At 37.4% G+C, this 18007-nt stretch overlaps 1 protein-coding gene across 2 annotated transcripts in view; it reads right to left on the reverse strand.

Moving 5' to 3' along the window:
* COG5 (component of oligomeric golgi complex 5) overlaps positions 1-18007 on the reverse strand; it is a 237610-nt gene that overhangs the window by 103522 nt on the left and 116081 nt on the right. The gene's annotated exons all lie outside the window — the stretch shown is intronic.

Raw genomic sequence — 18007 nt, forward strand, 5'->3', positions numbered from 1 at the left:
ATGTTCTTGGCAGCACAATTTGTAATAGCCAAAACCTGGAAGTAACCCAGGTATCCAACAACAGATGGGTGGCTGAGCAAGTTGTGGCATATTTTACACAATGGAATACTACTCAGCTGTAAAAAATGGTGACTTCACCGTTTTCAGCTGATCTTGGATGGACCTTGAAAAAATCATGTTGAGTGAAATAAGTCAGAAACAGAAGGATGAATATGGGATGATCTCACTCTCAGGCAGAAGTTGAAAAACAAGATCAGAAAAGAAAACAGAAGTAGAACCTGAAATGGAATTGGCGTATCACACCAAAGTAAAAGACTCTGGGGTGGTGGATAGGGAGAATATAGGTCCAAGAAGGATTCAGAGGACCTAGTAGGGGTTGTATTGTTATATGGGAAACTGGAGAATGTTATGCATGTACAAACTATTGTACTTACTGTTGAATGTAAAATATTAATTACCCAATAATAAAAAATAATAATAATAAATAAAGAAGAAAATGGAACAAGCAATTAAGAATGATGAGGATAAAGCTATTATACACAGAGACGAGACAGAGTTTCTGAGGTGATATTTAAACAGAGACCTACAGGAAGTGGGGAAGAGAATTCAAGAAAAATACAGGGGAAACAGAGATTTGTGCAGAGGGATCAACAGAAGTGCTGAGGTAGGACACTTCTTGGTAGGTAGAAAAACACAAATGTTGGGATGATGGCTGGAGTAGTGTGACTGAAGTGGAGAGAGTTAACAGCCATAAGTAAGGTCCTAAGTTCAAATCCTGGCACTACAGGGTAAAATAAAAATATAAGTAGTTTTGAGTTCATATTGATATGAATAGCCCAAAGTATTTAAATGCAGAAAATCATATTTGTAGTTTTTAAAAAATAATAAATAGAACTTATTTTGCAAGATAATTGTCAATGCTCTCAAATAGTCAGAACATTCAATGAAAGATATGGGATATATATATTTATACCACTGAATCAAGGACATTTTGATTCTCAAAACTGTTGTACAATTTTATATCTCCCTCATACTGGTGTCAGTATACCTCAACCTCCACCAAATTGTCATTTTCTTCCACCAAAGGATACTAGTTCTCCAACCTCATTTCAAACATCCCCACTTTTAAGCCTTTGGATCTGAAAAATCCATACTCCTAGCCTGTCTCTCTCTTTCCCTGGTGGGGTGGGGCTCTGGGGAAGCAGGGCTCCCTGGTCATCTGGCAGAAGCAACAAATGCTAGAGAGGCTGTGGGGACAAAAGAACCCTTCTACACTGCTGGTGGGAATGTAAATTGGTCCAGTGGCCATTCTTTATCTCTCTCTTTTCTTTCTTTTTTTTCCATTTTATTGATAGGACAGAGAGAAACAGAGAAGGGAGGGCAGACAGAGAGAGAGCTAACTGCATGTGGGAAACAGAGACTTGACCCTGTGTCCTTGTGCAAGGTAACTTGTGTGCTCAACCAGGTACATGACCACCCAGACCCTTTATTTTCTCTCTTGCCTCTCTCTTTCTCTTTCTCTGTCTCTCTCTCTCCCCCTCCCCCTCCCCTCTCACTCTCTCTCCCTCCCTCCCTCCCTCTCTCTTTCTTGCCACCAAAGTTATCACTGGGGCTTGGTGCCTACACTATAAATCCACCAATCCTGGCATCCATTTTTTTTCTCTATTTTATTGGGTAAGACAGAGAGAAGTGAGGTGGGGGATAGAGAGGGAGAGAGAAAGACAACTGAAGGAAGACCTGTTTCATTGCCTGTGATGGGTGCCCCCTTGTTCACCAGTCTTCACGATCCAACCAAGTATTTTTTCACCACTGTGTACTAGTGAGGTAACTTTTAGACTTGTCTCTCACTCCTTCAGAATCCCTTACTATGCTGTAATAAACCATAACCAGGTCCAAGTTTCATACTATGTTTCTTCCCCCCACACACAGTTTCTTAGTTTCTACCTGTGAGACCATCCAGTATTTGTCCTTCTCATTCTGAATTATCTCACTTTCAAATTCCATTCAAGATGAGGCAAAGGAGATTACTATGTTCGGATGAGGAGTATTATAGCCTGGTCTAATGATAATAAAGACCTTATAAGAGATACTAGATTGTTTGTGATTGATGCATCCAGACCTGTTTATCCTCTTTCTTTCTCTTTCCAAACCCTCTCTCTCCATATGATATGAGATCAGTGCAAGAAGATAGTTATCTAAAGTCAGAAAAAGGGTTCCCATCAGAAAAAGAATTCTGCCTGACCTTCATGTAGACTACCAAGTCTCCAGCAGTGAATGAAAATTAATTTCTGTTGTTCAAGGCACCATCAAGTCTATGGCATTTTGTTATGGTTACTCAAAACTGATTAAGACAAACATTAACATACATTTCAAATGGAATAAATTTTAAAGGAGCTAGTGGGTTAAATTTTGTCTCCTCAAATCCAAACCTTAAAATGTGCCTTATTTGGAGACAAGGCCTTTGCAGATATAATTAATAAAGTTGAAATGAAGTCATAAATGAAATGAAATGAAGTCTGAAAGAAGGGTCATACACATGGAAAAAAAGAATCATGTTGATAGAGGCAGAAATTGGAGTGGTACAGATAAAATCCAAGAATCTTCAAAGCACTGACTATAGTCACTAGATGCCAGGAAGAGACAGAAAGAATTCTTCCCTAGAAAATTTCATACTTTGACTGTGTGGATTTTTAACTATCAGAACTGTGAAAGAATTAATTTCTATTATTTTAAGCTACTATTTGTTGTAATTTGCTTGGCAGCCCCACAAAACCAGCATAGAATAAGAACAACAAAAAAACAAACAATGTTTCAAACTCCTAAGTCCATCTAATGGATCAATAAAATGTAGTGTGTATACTCAAAAATATGACACTTGGAAAGGAAATTCTCTCACAAGCCAGAAGAGAAGTAGGAGAAGGAAGATGAAAGGGTGAAGCAGGGGAAGCCACAAAACTGTCTCTAAGATTTTGTGAGCACTCTGGGGTGTGGGGACAAAATTATTGAGACGGGAGTGATGTATAACTATAACCCTGTATATTATAAACTATTATGAAATCACTAATAAAAAATACTTACAAAATAAAAAAATATAAAAATAATTTTAAAAATTTAAAAATAAATAAATAAATGTGCATTCACACAGATAAAATTACTTCTAACATGCTCATTTAATAGCCAAGGAAACAAAGATGCCAAGAGGGTGGCATCCCACAGCTGCTAACAGAACAGTTTCTGATTCTGTGTCTTTTACGCCCTAGTCAACACTCTGCCATAAGAGCTTCTATCGTGTGTTAACATTAGAAGATTTTCAAATATACTAGTTCTGATGGTGAGAAATATTTATTAACAACTTGATCTTACCATGAACAAAAGTAAACTCTAAAGGGATCAAGGATCAAGTCAGAAAATAACTATTTAGTAGAAAACACTAGCAAAACTCTTTTTGATCTAAGTTTTACAGGCATCATCAACAACTCAAATCAATTTGCAAGGAAAACAAAAACTGAAAGTAAACCAATGGTACTACATCAAACTGAAAAGCTTCTACAGCAAAAGAAACCACTACCTGACTAAACTCCTTTCATTATAGGAGAAGATGCTTACATGCCATACATCAGACAAAAGACTAATAACCAAAATATACAAAGAGCTCATCAAACACCATAGTAACAACAGCAAAAGAAATAAACAAACAAAAACCAACCAACCCCAAACAAAAGTGGGAAGAAAAATGATATGAACAGACTATTCAGCAAAGAGGAGATCCAAAGGGCCAACAGACATATGAAAAGATGCTCCAAGTTGCTGATTGTCAGAGAAATACAAATAAAGACAATGAGATCCTCTTTCATCCTTGTGACAATGTCATACATCAGAAAGGACAGTAACAACAAATGTTGAAGAGGTTGTAGTGGTAAAGGAACTCCCTACACTGCTGATGGGAATGTAAATTAGCCCAACCCCTCTCGAGAGCAGTCTGAAGAACTCATGAAGGCTAGAAATGAACCAACTACCCTATAATCCGGCAAGTCTTCTCCTGGGAATATATCCTAAGGAAATAAACACAATCATCCAAAGAGATATGTGTGTATCTATGTTCCTAGCAGTACAATTTGTAATAGCTCAAAGTTGGAAGCAACCCAGGTGTCCAATAACAGATGGGTGGCTAAGAAACTCGTGGCATATATGCACAATGGAAAACTACTCAGCTAATAAGAATGATAAATTTATCTTTTTCATCTCATCTAGGATGGAGCTTGAAGGAATCATGTTAAGTAAGATAAGCCAGGAGGAGTAGAGTGAACTTGGAGTGATTTAACCCATAGACAGAACTTAAGAAAAAAGAATAGAAAGAAGAAACAAATTAAAATTTGGACTGGTGGTATACTGTACTAAAGTAAAGAAATCTAGGAAGAGGACAGGGAGGTGGCTGGGGACAGCGTGGACTGTCAGGTCCTGGTACACAAGGAATAATCTAATTTGTGAGTGAGAGTGTTTTGCACACATCTAGCTTGGTGAAGTAAAGAACTGTACCCATGTGCCAACAACTGTTTTACAAATCATTGACCATCCAATTAAAAAAAAAAGAACAATTTGAGGGGAGTCGGGTGATAGCACAGCGGGTTAAACGCACGTGGTGCAAAGCGCAAGGACCGGCTCCCCACCTGCAGGGGGGTCACTTCACAGGTGGTGAAGCAGGTCTGCAGGTGTCTATCTTTCTCTCCTCCTGTCTTCCCCTCCTCTCTCCATTTCTCTCTGTCCCATCTAACAGCGACAACATCAATAACAACAATAATAACTAAAACGACAAAAAACAAGGGCAACAAAAGGGAAAATAAATAAATATTAAAAAACAATTTGAGATCTCAAAACAGACCACATAATTTTGGAAAATACATGATAGAAGGTGATAAACTTCTAGTTAAAAGATAGTAGTGCCTTCTACACAACTCTTTAATTAAATAATTATTTAATATTCTAAGAATAATCTTTACTTTTTATTTAAATGTTTACTTATCTATTATATAATATATATTGGATATATATATGTAGATATATATGCATACATATACATACATATATATATATATATATATCCAACACACTGCAAGCTCTGGCTTATAGTAGTACTTGGGATTGAAATTGATAACCTGAGGACATCAGGTATAAAAGGGTTTTCTGCATATTATTATACTATCTTCCTTAGCCTTTACTTTTACAAATTATCAGTGTGGCCTTTAACAAGTCATCTAACCTTATAAGAAATTTCCCATCTTGATAAACTCTAAAATAAAGACATGAGAAACCACATAATAGCAGAAAAAGGATAATTTCACAAATAGCTCAAAATAGGCTTCTCTGCTTCTTAAAAAACCACATCAGAAGACAGCACATTATTTTATTGCTTTGGAAACAAAAATGATGTATTTTTTTTCTTTCTGACATCTCAGTAGCTTTACATTGCAGAAAAGTAAAATCCTAAAAAAATATAGTATAAAAGGCATAGATTTTTGAGGTCTTTAAAAAGCTTGCCAAAACAGGCACACAGTAACCAAAGCAACAGCTGGCACTGAGCTCATGGAACAAAGACATAGCAAGACTGTTGTAAAAATTGTTCCATAAAATATCAACTAATATTCTAGTGTTTACTAAGCTTTAGACTAATAAGATATGCTCTTTGTGAACATAAACAATAGCATCATCAAGTTTAATGGAGTTTTCTAATAGTTACTTTATTTTTTAATTTGTAGATAAATCTACTTTTATTATTATATAGGTAATAGTTTTCTAATTTATCAGCTTTCACAGCAGATTTTTTTCTCCATGATTCTCTCTCTGGGTCCTGATGGAATTGGAATTCAAAGTCCTCTGGTCATCTCCCCCTACAGCCTGTGGGAATATGGACTAAAATTCTTTATGGGGTGCAGAAGGTGAAAGGTCTGGCTTCTGTGATTGCTTCATCACTGGACATGGTTGTTGGCAGGTCAATCCATACCCCTAGACTATTTTTGTAATTTCCAATATTAAAGTTTAAAATTGAGAGTTTGATTTGATTAGAAACATGTACAGTAGATCAGGAATCCATGATGATGACAGCCTTACATATTTACAGGCTATAGAGCATTAATAATCATTGTATCACAAAGGCTAACAATCACATTTTCATCTTTCTTCCCAAATAAATAATTATTTTCTAAATCTTTTGTTTAGATTTATTATTATTATTATCATTATTTTAGGTAGGATAGAAAGAAATTGAGAGAGGGAAAGAAAGACACCTACAGACCTGCTTCACCCCTTGTGAAGCAGAAACCTCTTGCAGGTGGGGAAGTGAGTGCTCGAACCTGGGTCCTTTCACTTGGTAGCAAGTGCACTTAACTGGGTGCACCACCACCTAGCCCCCAAGAAATAATTCTTTATTAGATAAATTTTCTTTTATTTTAGATTTCATACAAATGAGTAACAAGCTAGCGGATAGAAAAGACAAATAAAGAACATAAATTTTACAATTTCTATCCTGCTGTTAAATTGTTTCAAGTGACATGGTTCACAAAGCTTTATGGCCTATGATAAAACCTTATCTGATTCCAACTGATTTTAACTAGAGACATAAAGATATATGGAAAATTTACTTACTAAATAACATACCAGTAAAATTTCAAGACTTCATTATATCCTCAAAATTTTCATTTGTCATTTCAGACTTGATTAGAATAAAAAATTAAAAAAAGGCAATAATTATATTAAAAGAAGTAGAGAGTGTAGACGGGTGGTGAGATGGAAAATGGAGGTGATGAAATGATAAACATCTCTAACGTGACATCTCCAAAACACAGAAGTTATAGTGAAAAATTACAAAGTCTCTATAAGCAAAAATTCAAAGAGTTATCTTTCACTGTAAAGATAGTCCTTACAGAGGAACAAAGGAACCCTAAAGCAACCAGAAGGACAGAAATCACTAAAGTTAGAGCAGAAATAAACAACATCAAAAAAAAAAAAACATACAAAAGATCAATGAAGCCAAATGTTGGTTATTTTAAAGATTAAACAAAATTGACAAACCCCTAGCCAGACTCACCAAACAAAAAAGAGAGAAGACTCAAATTAATAGAATTGTAAACGATGGAGGAGCTATCACAACTGACACCACAGAAATCCAGAGAATCCTGCGAAACTTCTATAAAGAACTATACGCCACCAAGCTAGAGAATCTGGAAGAAATGGAACAATTCCTAGAAACATATGCCCTTCCAAAACTGAACCAAAAAGAACTACAAAATCTAAATGCACCAATCACAGACAAAGAAATTGAAACCGTAATTAAGAATCTCCCCAACAACAAAAGTCCTGGACCAGATGGCTTCACAAACAAATTCTACAAAACTTTCAGGAAACAGTACCCATACTTCTTAAGCTTTTCCATAAGATTGAAGAAACAGGAATACTCCCTTCCACCTTCTATGAAGCCAACATCACCCTGATACCAAAAGCTGATAGGGACAGAACAAAAAAGGAAAAATACAAACCAATATCTCTGATGAACATAGATGCCAAAATATTAAACAAGATCTTGGACAACTGGATACAGAAACATATCAAAAAGATTGTTCATCACGACCAAGGGGGATTCATCCCAGGAATGCAAGGCTGGTTCAACATCCGTAAGTCAATCAATGTCCTTCACCACATCAATAAAAGCAAAGCCAAAAACCACATGATTATCTCAATAGATGCAGAGAAAGCCTTTGACAAAATCCAACACCCATTCATGCTCAAAACTCTACAAAAAATGGGAATAAATGGGAAATTCCTCAAGATAGTGGAGTCTATATATAGCAAACGTACAGCCAACATCATACTCAATGGACAGAAGCTGAAAGCATTCCCCCTGAGATCGGGGACTAGACAGGGCTGTCCACTGTCACCGTTACTCTTCAACATAGTATTGGAAGTTCTTGCCATAGCAATCAGGAAGAGAAAGGAATCAAAGGAATACAGATTGGAAGGGAAAAAGTCAAGCTCTCACTCTTTGCAGATGATATGATAGTATACATAGAAAAACCTAAAGAATCCAGCAGAAAACTACTGGAAGTTATTAGGCAATATAGCAAGGTATCAGGCTACAAAATCAATGTACAAAAATCAGTGGCATTTCTTTATGCAAACACTAAATCTGAAGAAGAAGACATCCAGAAATCACTCCCATTTACTGTGTCGGCAAAATCAATCAAATACCTAGGAATAAAGTTGACCAAAGAAGTGAAAGACTTGTATGCTGAAAACTATGAGTAGCTACTCAAGGAAATAGAAACTGATACCAAGAAATGGAAAGATATCCCATGCTCATGGATTGGAAGAATAAATATCAACAAAATGAATATTCTCCCCAGAGCCATATACAAATTTAATGCAATACCCATCAAAGTTCCACCAAGCTTCTTTAAGAGAATAGAACAAACACTACAATCATTTATCTGGAACATGAAAACACCTAGAATTACCAAAACCATCTTAAGGAAAAGAAACAGAAATGGAGGCATCACACTCCCAGACCTTAAACTATATTATAAAACCATCATCATCAAAACAGCATGGTACTGGAACAAAAATAGGCACACAGACCACTGGAACAGAATTGAAAGCCCAGAAATAAATCCCCACACCTATGGACATCTAATCTTTGATAAGGGGGCCCAAAGTATAAATGGAAGGAGGCTCTCTTCAATAAATGGTGCTGGGAAAACTGGGTTGTAACATGCAGAAGAATGAAATTGAACCACTTTATCTTACCAGAAACAAAAATCAACTCCAAATGGATCAAAGACTTAGATGTCAGACCAGAAACAATCTAATACTTAGAGGAAAACATTGGTAAAACAGTTTCCTACCTACACCTCAAGGACATCTTTGATGAATCAAACCCAATTGCAAGGAAGACTAAAGCAGAAACAAACCAATGGGACTACATCGAATTGAAAAGCTTCTGCACAGCCAAAGAAACTATTCACACAAACAAAGAGACCCCTCACAGAATGGGAGAAGATCTTCACATGCCAGACATCAGACAAGAAACTAATCACCAAAATATATAAAGAGCTCAGCAAACTTAGCACCAAAAAAGCAAATGACCCCATCCAAAAATAGGCAGAGGATATGAACAAAACATTCACGACAGAGGAGATCCAAAAGGCTAATGAACATATGAAAAACTGCTCTAGGTCACTGATTGTCAGAGAAATGCAAATTAAGACAACACTAAGATACCACCTCACTCCCGTAAGAATGGCATACATCAAAAAGGACAGCAGTAACAAATGCTGGAGAGGTTGTGGGGGCACAGGAACCCTTTTACATTGCTGGTGGGAATGTAAATTGGTCCAGCCTTTGTGGAGAGCAGTCTGGAAAACTCTCAGAAGGCTAGACATGGACCGTCCATATGATCCATTAATTCCCCTCCTGGGGTTATACCCCAAGGACTCCATAACAACCAATCAAAAAGAGGTGTGTACTCCTATGTTCATAGCAGCACAATTCATAATAGCTAAAACCTGGAAGCAACCCAGGTGCCCAACAACAGATGAGTGGCTGAGGAAGCTGTGGTATATATACACAATAGAATACTATGCAGCTATCAAGAACAATGAACCCACCTTCTTTGACCCATCTTGGACAGAGCTAGAAGGAATTATGTTAAGTGAGCTAAGTCAGAAAGATAAAGATGAATATGGGATGATCCCATTCATCAAAAGAAGTTGAGAAAGAAGATCTGAAAGGGAAACTAAAAGTAGGACCTGATCAAATTGTAAGTAGGGCACCAAAGTAAAAACCCTGTGGTAAGGGGTAGACATGCAGCTTCCTGGACCAGTGGGGGGTGGGAGTGGGTGGGAGGGATGGGTCACAGTCTTTTGGTGGTGGGAATGGTGTTTATGTACACTCCTAGTAAAATGTAGTCATATAAATCACTAGTTAATTAATATGAGAGGGGAAAAATTAATTGTATGTCTCGAAGTTTTTCAAAACACAAACTGAATCTTTTTAATATATAGGCTGTGTAATTGATATGCAGACTCTCTCAAAAGCCTAGACCAAGTAGATCAGAAGCAACCAATAGCACAGCTATATACAAGATACTGGGTACTGTACAGCAAACCCTAACAAAAGGACTTTTCAAAGTTAACCCAATTACCAATTAATGTGATGATAACATTAACTATCGATTGTCTTTTTGAACCCGAAGACAGCAGGAACCTCACATCTCCACTATAGAGCCTCTACTTCCCCCAGTCCCGGAACCCTTGGATAGGGCCCACTTTCCCGTATGCCTCTCCCAATCCATATCAAATAATATGGCATCTGCCGATCGCAACCTAACCAACGCAACGATTGCCACCTCAACATGCTTCACTTCAGACTGTGTCCATAGACTTCACGTGTGGAATGACAACCCTTCAGCTTCATTACTCAGGTGAGACCTTTCCTTTCATAGTATACTCTAATTCCATCTCAGGTGGTTCACTTTCTAACAAAGTCCCAAAACCTAGATATACACCAGTTTCTGTGAGAGAGAGCATATGTTCACACATATCCGTAAACTAGTGCAAAATATATACCTGAAAGCAGAAGTACACTAGAGCTTGCCGTGAGTACCTCCCTAACACTTCCTCTCCACTATTCCAAGCTTTGGGTCCATGATTGCTCAACAATTTGTTTGGCTTCGTATGTTAAGTCTCTTTTCAGTCACCAGGTTCCAGATGCCATCAGGATGCTGGCCAGGCTTCCCTGGATTGAAGACCCCACCAATGTGTCCTGGAGCTCAGCTTCCCCAGAGACCCACCCTACTAGGGAAAGAGAGAGGCAGACTGGGAGTATGGACTGACCAGTCAACGCCCATGTTCAGCGGGGAAGCAATTACAGAAGCCAGACCTTCTACCTTCTACAACCCACAATGACCCTGGGTCCATGCTCCCAGAGGAATAAAGAATGGGAAAGCTATCAGGGGAGGGGGTGGGATATGGAGATTGGGTGGTGGGAATTGTGTGGAATTGTACCCCTCCTACCCTATGGTTTTGTTAATTAATACTTTTTTAAATAAAAAAGAAAAAAAAAAGGTAGTTCTTACTAGTGGTGAAAAATGCAAAACTCTTTCTTCTTAAAAGCGTTAAAAGTAAATAAGTCTAAGAATCTTTACCATAGAGTAGAAGATACCTTAAACTATTCTCTCAATAGGTAATGTATTTAACAAACTCAGGTCGATTTGGGGGCAGAAGAAAATAAAGAGCATAGGACTGTAATCACAGAAATATTTTGAAATATAAAATCCAAATATTTTTATCAAGAGTTCTGATAATACATTATATCATGCACATTATGGATATATTAGAATAAAACATTAAAGAAAAGTTACAATATCTGTGTACATATGCCGTAACATAGAGAACACACTACACTCGACAGTTTTTTAAAGCAACAACATGCCTAAGACATTGAAAACATAATGGATCTCCATGGGGCATTACAAGTAATAAAGGAAAAGAGAATCACATTAAATAACGCAATTTCAGAGCAAGAATTGTATTAGCTACCTTGGTTGTGATTCAGAGCTTACCAGTGGCTTTTCTGATTCAGTAACATGCAGCCCATTAATGCTTGATGTGTACTTTTCAGCTAACCTAATATAATTATTTCAGAACCTGTTAACTATCAACAGTCAACAGTGCATAACCCAAATTAAATTAGAAACATTTAATAGTACAATATGATGTTATCAACCAGAAAATCAATTTTATCCTAGTCTTTTTTTTTTTTTTTGAAGAGAAGCAGAAAATAAGAGCTGTAGGAAGACAAGGAATAAATCAGTAGACAAAGAAGAGACAGCAGAAGCAAAAACGGATTAGCATTAGAATGCTCTATATAATCAGAAGCATCCAATAGCACAGCTATATACAAGATACTGGGTACTGTACAGCAAACCCTAACAAAAGGACTTTTCAAAGTTAACCCAATTACCAATTAATGTGATGATAACATTAACTATCGATTGTCTTTTTGAACCCGAAGACAGCAGGAACCTCACATCTCCACTATAGAGCCCCTACTTCCCCCAGTCCTGGAACCCTTGGATAGGGCCCACTTTCCCGTATGCCTCTCCCAATCCATATCAAATAATATGGCATCCGCCGATCACAACCTAACCAAAGCAATGATTGCCACCTCAACATGCTTCACTTCAGACTGGTCCATAGACTTCACGTGTGGAATGACAACCCTTCAGCTTCATTACTTGGGTGAGACCTTTCCTTTCATTGTATACTCTAATTTCATCTCAGGTGGTTCACTTTCTAACAAAGTCCCAAAACCTAGATATACACCAGTTTCTGTGAGAGAGAGCATATGTTCACACATATCCATAAACTAGTGCAAAATATATACCTGAAAGCAGAAGTACACTAGAGCTTGCAGTGAGTACCCCCCTAACACTTCCTCTCCACTATTCCAACCTTTGGGTCCATGATTGCTCAACAATTTGTTTGGCTTCGTATGTTAAGTCTCTTTTCAGTCACCAGGTTCCAGATGCCATCAGGATGCTGGCCAGGCTTCCCTGGATTGAAGACCCCACCAATGTGTCCTGGAGCTCAGCTTCCCCAGAGACACACCCTACTAGGGAAAGAGAGAGGCAGACTGGGAGTATGGACTGACCAGTCAACGCCCATGTTCAGCGGGGAAGCAATTACAGAAGCCAGACCTTCTACCTTCTGCAACCCACAAAGACCCTGGGTCATGCTCCCAGAGGGATAGAGAGTGGGAAAGCTATCAGGGGAGGGGGTGGGATATGGAGATTGGGTGGTGGGAATTGTGTGGAGTTGTACCCCTCCTACCCTATGGTTTTAATTAATCCTTTCTTAAATTAAAAAAAAAAGAATGCTCTATATAAAGAGAAGTGATAATACACAGGAATGTTAAGAAAATGAAGAAAATAAGGGAGTGAGCAATATAGAGATAAAAATTGCTGTTATTAATTTTTTAATTCAGGAGGATGATCAATAGGGCTTAGTAACTCCATGAAGAATTTACAACTGCTAGCAGCCAATCAAACTCCCTCTTGCTTTTCCTTTTTTTGTATATGCATCCTACCTAGTATGTCATCAACTGGCTCCCACAGCACTGGAAGAATGTTTGGTGCCAGGGTCTCTCTCTCTCTCCCCCTATCTATCTATCTATCTATCTATCTATCTATCTCCCACCACTTGTCTTTTGCTAACTGGAAAAATTATACTGGAATGGTGAAGTCTCAGTGATGACAAGAAGGAAGGAAAGAAAGGAAGAAAGAAAAAAAGAAAGAAAGAAAGAAAGGGAGGGTGAGAGGAAGAAAGGAAGGAAGAAAGAAAATGAAGAAAAAAGGAAAAGAAAAGAAGGAGGGAAGAAAGAAGGAGGGAGAAAAGAAGGGAGGAAGAAAAAGAGGAAAGAAGGAAGTAACTTCCCTGTCTACAAAGGCTCCAAGATCACAAATTCAATCCCTGGTACTACCATAAGCCAGAATTAAGCAATGGTCTAGTGTATGTCGGGGGTGGGGGTGGGGAACTGTAGTACAGTTCAAATCACCAAATAAATCTTGATGAGTAAAAGTTCTTTAGGGGGAAAAAAAAAATCACAGTTAATAAACACAGAGGGAAAAAAGATAATTATACAAATTAAAATATATACATATATTATTTGATAAAAAATATTTAAACATAACTCATCTTAGGAGAAAAACTGACAGGGTATTTATTACATATTCCCTCTTTCAATATTATTTTAAATAGTGATTTAATAATGGTTTAAAATTTTTTTTTAATTACAGGAGTACAGATAGACAGACCTACCACCAAAGTTCTGTGCCTCTCCAGACCCCTCTTTACCCCCATAGTTCTCACAAAGTCTGAAAGACTGGTTAAATTTTGTTTTTTATTTTTGCAAGTTCATCTGCTTTAATTATATAGATAGTTAATATTTTGGCTTCTCTATGTTGCTGCATGTGTAAGTACTCTCATTCAATATATATTCCTGAATAATATCACTTCATGTAATATAACAATATACTTACTTTGTTTTTTTAAATAATTTTTTTATTATCTTTATTTGATAGAAACAGCCAGAAATTGAGAAGGGGATGAGGAGAGAGAGAAAGAGAGAGAGAGAGAGGGAGAGAAACAGAGAGACACCTGCAGCACTGTTTCACCACTCATGAAGCTTTTCCCCTGTAGGTGGGGGCCAGGGGCTTGAACCTGGGTCTTTGCTCACTGTAACATGTGCACTCAACCAGGTGCGCCACCACCCAGCCCCTATACTCACTTTGTTTATACATTGGTTGATTGCTGGTCATTGGATGGGGTACAGCTTTGACTACTAAACACACTTCTGACTTCTTGGGTAAGTATGATAGCTGACCTAGACTCCATATGTGAGGAAAACTATCTGTTAATTTTCTTTTACCTCTTTCCTCAGGGCCTCACACTAACCTTGTAAATGTTCAATACCAGTAAATGTCTTCCAGGCTTCTATTTTTTCTTTATTTTTAGAGAGTGAAAGAAGACAGTGAAGATATATATATATCCCTAGAGCACGGGTCTGGTCACCTCTGGTTTGTGGTGGTGTGCAAGGGATTGAACCTGGGACTTTGAAGCCTCGGGTATGAGTCTCTTTGAATAAAAATTCAACTTTAAAAATACGATTATAGATACCAGAAAACACAGAAAGAAAACTCTGCAAATTTAGGTTAGGCAAAATTTTCCTGTAAAATACAGAAAAGCTGTGGTCCGGAAGTGGTACACAGATTTAAATGTTAGACTCTCATGTGTGAGGTCCTGAGTTCAATCCCCAGCAGCACATGTACTAGAGTACTGTCTCTTTCTTTCTTTCTCTCCTCCTATCTTTCTCATTAATAAACAAATAAAATTTTAAAAAATCAAATAAACAAAAGCATGGATAAACTAGACTTTATCAAAACTGAAAAATTATATTTTCAACAAGATGAGGTCAAAGGGAAAAGGAAAACAAAACTCAGTTTTTGTTTGTTTGGCCATTGCTACTGGGACTTAACCAGTCCAGGTCAATAGTTTCATATAAAAAGAGTAAGAGACTGTGTCCCATCCCAACCACCCACCCCCACCTCCCGTTGTACCAGGAAGCCCAATGGCCAACCTCTCCTTCACCACAGGGTTTTTACTTTGGTGCCCTGCTCTAGATTTAATCAGATCCTGCTTTTAGTTGCCCTTTCTGTTCTTCTTTTTCAACTTCTGTTGATGAGTTGATACTCATCTTTATCTTTCTGGCTTAGCTGACTTCCCCACTTCCCCAGAGACCCACCCCGCTAGGCAAAGAGAGAGGCCGACTGGGAGTATGCATCGACCAGTCAACGTCCATGTTCAGCGGGGAAGCAATTACAGAAGCCAGACCTTCCACCTTCTGCAACCCACAACGACCTTGGGTCTATGCTCCCAGAGGGCTAGAGAATGGGAAAGCTATCAGGGGAAGGGGTGGGATATGGAGATCGGGTGGTGGGAATTGTGTAGAACTGTACCCCTCTTATCCTATGGTTTTGTTAATGTCTCCTTTCTTAAAAAAAAAAAGAAAGAAAGAAAGAAAGAAAGAAAGAAAGAAAGAGTAAAAGAAAGTGAAAGATGGAGGGGAAAACAACACATCAGCAAAGCTTTCCCCCAGTGCTGTGGGTGCTGGTATTGAACCAGGGTCATGTGTTTGGTAAGACAGCAATGTTTTTATAGCCTAAATAGTAGCAACTAACCCATACATAAACAAAGTGAATTCTTCCATAGAAAGATATTTACTCAGGACTATAGAAGATTACTTAAACATGAAAAAACAGATGAAGCTAAATAAAACATCATAGTACATAAAAAGTCAGATATGTAGTCACATGTTATATAACATCATTTATAGAAAATGTCTAAGACAATTACATATTTATGGAGAGAAAAAGCAGATCAGTGATCCCTATTTGAGGTGAGAAGAGGAACTGATTTCAGACGGACATGAGTAGTAGTAGTAAGAGTTTTATAAAATTGAGATGTCAAATGGATATACCTATGTAAAAATTCACTAAAAACTCACCAAACAAGACATATAGACACACATAGATACAGACAGACTTAAACACACATTCTCTTAATAAGGAATATTATACAAGGCTGTGTTGTTTAAGGGTTTAATATGTAACGTTGAAGTTTGTAAATTAAATTCCTCCAAAAACACTAAAAGAAAATAAGGCAAGCCATAGAAAGGGAGAAAATATTTACAATATACACATATAACTAATGCTTCCAGAATACAAGAGGGAGTCTTACAAATCAATAAGGTCATGAACTCTTTAAAAACTGGCAAATTATGTGCAATGGTGCTGGAGGACCCAAGTTGGTAACAGGACTGGTATGCAGATACATATCAGCAAAGGAACAGTAGCTGTACCCATGTGACAACAAGTGCCTTGTAAATCACTATTTCCCTAATAAATAAAAAAATTTATTTGGATAAATTAGGTATTAGACAAGTTGACCACATTAGAAATTTTTGCAAATTAAAACTAAAACAAGAATCAACTCCATAGCTAGCAAAATGGCTAAAATTAAGACTGTCAATAGCAAGTTTTGGTAAAGATCTGAAAAAACAAACAAAAAAAGCAGAATTCTAATCTACTGTGTAAAATGTTCAAAAATCACTTTGCAAAATTGTTAGTCTGTTTAAAAAGCAAATATCTTTTTTTTTTAACTTGGTATTTAATTTTATTTTTTATTAATCACCCAGTAGGAGCTTACAGTACTATCAGATTAATTTTGTCCCACTTTGTATCTTGCCACACTTCAGCCAACATGTTGCAGATGCTGTCATGACTCTATCCTGACTTTCCTGGGCAAATGACTTCACCAATGTGACTTGGAACCTCACTGCTTCAGAGCTCTGCCCTACTAGAGAAAGACAGAAACAAATTGGGGCATTGACTGACATGCCAACACCCATGTCCAGTAGAGAAGCAACTACAAAAGCCAGAACTCCCACCTTCTGGAGGTGACAGGAAGAAGATGAACTGAGGGCTCTGAACTCCAACTCTACCAACACCAGAGAGAGAAGAGGAAAAAGGGAGGGATATCTGGATGTAATAGTAGGTGTATGTGTGACTTGGAAAGGAAGAGATGACGAGACCCTCCTCCTCCAAAAAAATAAAAAATAAAAAGGAACAAATATAGACAGATGGTTGTAAAAATAATAATTGACCCATATCTACAACCTTGAGACAACTGCCATAGCTTACAATAAAGAGATTGGGGGATCCAGAACTGGTGGTGGGAATAGTGTGGAGCTAACCCCCTTATCTTGTAATTTTATAAATCAATATTAATTCACTAATAATAGACAGAACTATCAGATTATAGGGAAGACATCTCATTTTTTTTCAGAATCACAAATATTCTTCATCTTAGTTCTTAAGAAAAAGAATTTTAAAAATGCTGACACACAAAAAAAATGCTGACACAAAGACTTTCACTTGTCTATTAGTGACAACTCTATTTATAATAGCCCAAACTAGAAATAACCCAGTAAGCATACAGAAAAATAAACTCAATAAAAAGGAGGGAGGAAGGAAGGAAGGAAAGGAGGGAGGGAGGAAAGGAGGGAGGGAGGGATGAAGGAAGGAAGGAAGGAAGGAAGGAAGGAAGGAAGGAAGGAAGTAGTTAAGGAAAAAAGAAAGTGGTTGTTGGGAGTAATAGAGCTGAAGGCACAAAATCCCAGTAATAATCCTAGTCACAGAAGAAAAAAAAAACAAAACAAACAAAAAGTCTTTGTAAGAACTACAGTGGTTATCACTGGGGAAAGGCACAGAACTTTGATACTGGCTAGGTCCTGGAACTATACCTCCGTAATCTTACAGTCTTGTATAGTAAACAATTAAATCACTACTAAATTTTATACAATAGTATAGTAAACAATTAAATCACTACTAAAAATTGCATTG

The sequence above is a fragment of the Erinaceus europaeus genome, chromosome 8 (assembly GCF_950295315.1).
Source record: "Erinaceus europaeus chromosome 8, mEriEur2.1, whole genome shotgun sequence".
NCBI lineage: Eukaryota > Metazoa > Chordata > Mammalia > Eulipotyphla > Erinaceidae > Erinaceus > Erinaceus europaeus.